The sequence below is a fragment of the Homalodisca vitripennis genome, unplaced genomic scaffold (genome assembly GCF_021130785.1).
Source record: "Homalodisca vitripennis isolate AUS2020 unplaced genomic scaffold, UT_GWSS_2.1 ScUCBcl_7198;HRSCAF=14776, whole genome shotgun sequence".
Lineage (NCBI taxonomy): Eukaryota > Metazoa > Arthropoda > Insecta > Hemiptera > Cicadellidae > Homalodisca > Homalodisca vitripennis.
The window spans coordinates 16,071-20,386 of record NW_025783303.1 but is presented as its reverse complement, the minus strand read 5'-3'; positions in this window follow the sequence as shown (position 1 = coordinate 20,386).

Genomic DNA, 4,316 nt, shown 5'->3' with positions numbered 1-4,316 from the left:
TGAGGTTGATATACATAGTTACCACCATGTTGTAACTGATATTGTCCTCTGTAGATGTCACGAATTCCTGTAAGATCAGACCTGGGTTGATTAAAATTATTCACAACAGGATCCAGATGTAATTGCGATTTTCGAGTGTCAGAAATTCCAATAGAATTGCCACTCTCCAGTGTAAGTACGTTCCCATTATGTACGTTATCATTGTATGTTGCAGCCTCAGATGGGGGTTCCTTAGAGTGTAATCCATTGCTTTTATCACCATTGTAATTATTAGGCAGAGTTTCATTCTTACTTTCCGAGTCACCTTGGGTTTTCAAATTTACTATGTAATCTTTGTCTTCGTACATTCCAGTATGGTATGATGGAGATTGAATAAAATTGTTGTCTTATTGTGGGTGCCCTCTATGAGTACCATATATTCCAATAGAGTATGATAGACGTTGAATAAAATTGTTGTCTAGCTGTGTGTGTCCCTCTATATGTGCCATACATTCCAGTAGGGAATGATAGAGGTTGAGTAAAAACGTTTTTCAATTGTGCGTGCTCCTTATGAGGGCCATACATTCCAGTAGGGTATAATGGAGATTGATTAAAATTGTTATCTAAATTTAGGTGTCCCCTATGAGTGCCATACATTCCAGTAGGGCATAATGGAGATTGATTGATATAACTGCCAGTACTGTCTACATGACGATTTCCTATGTACGAGTCATGCATTCTTATGGAGTATGCTTGAGGTTGATATACATCATTGTCAGTATGTTGTAATTGCGGTTGTGGCCTATATATATGGTAATATCCGGTTGAAACTGAACGAGGTTGATTGAAATCTGAGTCATTGTCAGTAGGGTGCCACTGGAATTGTCTATTATAGTTGTCATAAATTCGTTTGGGGTATGGTTTAGGTTGATTTAAATTGTTACCATCATGTTGTAACTGACGTCGTCCTCTGTAGATGTCATCAATTCCTGGAAGATTACACCTGGGTTGATTGAAATTATTCACAACAGGATCCAGATGTGATTCCGATTTTCGAGTGTCAGAAATTCCAATAGAATTCCCACCCTTTAGTGTAAGTACGTTTCCATTATGAACGTTATCGTTGTATGGTGCCGCCTCAGATAAGGGGTCCTTAGAGTGTAATTGCTTTTATCAAACATCGTAATTATTAGGATGAGTTTCATCATTACTTTCCGAGTCACCTTGGATTTTCAAAATTGTAATGTAATCTTCGCCTTTATTCTTTTGCGGTTTCATGTAAAATCCGTTTTCTTTAAACCTGTTATAAATTTCACGTGGATTTTTCTCTATTTGCTTTTTTATTTTATTAAATTTACTCGATTTACCTCTGAATTCTCCATTGTTATTCTTGAAAGAACGGGCAGCTGTCGTGCTGGTAGGCTTATGCTCGCTAGAAGTATCCAGTAGATTCTCCCTTGTATATTTCGACATTGTCTCGATTGGTATTGAAGTACTTACTTCTGTATCAGCATTTTCCACAGTTTTGTTGCTGGAGTCATCAATCAAGCTGGCAGAGTTGTCAGTAATGCTGGCACAATACGGAAAGCTTAGGAGTCACTCACGCACAGAATAAGAAAAACACAAGTTTCACAGTTTATATACGTGTACGTAGATCCACTTATCAAATCAAACTAGTGATCACAATGGATGCCCGAGTATTTATCCTGCTTATATAATGACGTGATTTAATGTGTATATATCGCTTCATTAATAACGTTACGCTTATTATTTTGAACAATACTATACTATTAGTAATGTACGTGAAGTGGAAATTTCTTTTCACAAGAGACTTGTTGAGAACAATAGTACAATCTGTTTTAGAGTAATTTATAGCTGACAGTGGCACTTTTACTACTGTTTTTAGTATCCATTCTGAGAAAATACAATAGACATTTCGATTTTAATTTATTGGTCGTTTAAAGTTAATTATATTTCTTCTCTGGTGTATTACATAACACCCCCCCACTTTCATGATTGAATATTTTAGATACTAAAAAATATGTTGAAATCCTCATTTTTTTTCCAATAGAATTATAAAATAAGTCATCTTACTCTGAAATATCAAAATTTATTTTTTGATTTCGCTTTGCTTCACAATGACTGATGTAAATTATTTTTCCAGTCCCAAAGAAAAACATTTTAATTTTCACATTGTATTACGAAACGCTTAGCTTTTCGAAAATAAAACTTTGCAAAAATATTTCGTGAAGAAAATAAAACTTTATGTATTTTTGAGTTTCTTATAATATTAATAAGTTAATCCGTTAAATTACAATAACACTCAACAGTTATCGTTGTATACTAACTTTCATGATTGAATATTTTAGATACTAAAAAATATGTTGAAATCCTCATTTTTTTCCAATAAAATTATAAAATAAGTCATCTAACACTGAAATATGAAAATTTATTATTTGATTTTGCTTTGCTTCACAATGGCTGATGTAAATTAATTTTCCAGTCCCAAAGAAAAACATTTTAATTTTCACATTGTACTGTATTACGAAACGCTTAGCTTTACGAAAATAAACTTTGCAAAAATATTTCGTGAAGAAAATAAAACTTTATGTATTTTTGAGTTTCTTATAATATTAATAAGTTAAACCGTTAAATTACAATAACACTCAACAGTTATCGTTGTGTACTAACACCAAAATGTAATAGAAACTACTACGAATTTTATTATGAAAAAATTCAAAATATCTTATTTATAATATTAATAAAACATATTCCCTTTATAAAATGAACCACTTAATAAATGTTTGCATAGTTTTAATCATGCCAACGACCACATATGCACAATACTAAATAATAAAATAACTACATTTAAGAACTGTACTACCACGGGAAAACACTTTTTTTAATCTATCAGAGAAAAATATTAATGAGTTCAGTGATATTGCCAGATAAATCTGAAATGTTAATGTAATCTGAAAATATTAATATTCTTATTTATTTACACGCACAAGTTTATTTTTTTTACTATTCGTCTTGGGCTTCAAATAACAATCTAATGACAAACACCTAATTGTCAAACAAAATTTAACGTCATTATATAACATTTTCGTGAACATTCTGCACGCGGTATATAAGGTGGGCTTCATAGCAGTGTTTAAATAATGAAAATTTCAGTTCAAGCCGCACTAAAGAATTAAGTTCGTGGGTTGGTTAGGTTAAAAGTGTTTAATATATGACATATTTCTATCTCGATCGTGATCAGTTTGTTTACATTTTTTTATTGTTCTGTTACTTTCTCGTTACCATCATGGGTACTCGTAAGACCAATATAAAAGTGTAAGCTAGCACTCAAGTAAACCCCATGGAGCGACATGTACCATCAATAAACTCAGTATTGCCTATATAAAAGTGAAGATTCATACAACATTATACAGTCCTTAGGCCAGTTTGATTGCCAAATATCTTGCAGATTCACAGACAGACGTAAAAGGAATATAGATTGACCAGGAGTAATAAGCTTTGATAACGTTCTGCCTACAAAATGTATAAATTTGTCTTACGATCCTCTATAGATTGCACGTCAAAGAAAAAAAGTTCCAATTTTGTTTTTTACATGAATTCGTAACATTAGTTTTAATACATGTACCACACCCCAATATTAATAAAGATTATTGTAGATAGAAACATCGTAAGTAGTAACACGTTCATCACACGCCCGACGAAAAACATGATGCCCTCACGAAATTAAGCGGTTGTAACTTCCCATAGTAGTCGGCAGAGTTATGGGATCACTCGCTGGGAAAAACGAATCGATAATTCAGCGTAAGCACTGATTTACGCGCTGATGGAGAAACGAGTTTCTACTTGGAAACTATTAGAAGCTGTGCAAATTTTTCAGTGCACCTAACTTATTCACTTCCTGTGTTTTATTGGAAGTAGCGTTTTTATAGATTAAACGCTCGTGAAACAATGACAAATTAAGTCACTTTGAAATGTTCGGGCACAGATTTGTTTTTTCGATTTACTCCTCTTTGTGTTTTTGTATTTTTGATTAATTGGGCATTAGTGTTCTAACGATATTTCGGTGGACTAAATAAGTTCAAACATCTTCAAACTATTTTTTTACTAGTTTTATGCTATATTGTTCAATATTTTGTCTTAAATATACATTGAACGCCCGTGAACCAATGATAATTGTCACTCTGAAATGTTCTGACACAGATTATTTTTGGGTTTACTAGCATAGTTGCAGCTTGAAATCAATATGTATAAGGTATTTTAAAAATGTTTTAATTAAATAATGTTAAAAAGTAGTTAACCGTTTAAAAAAATTCAAG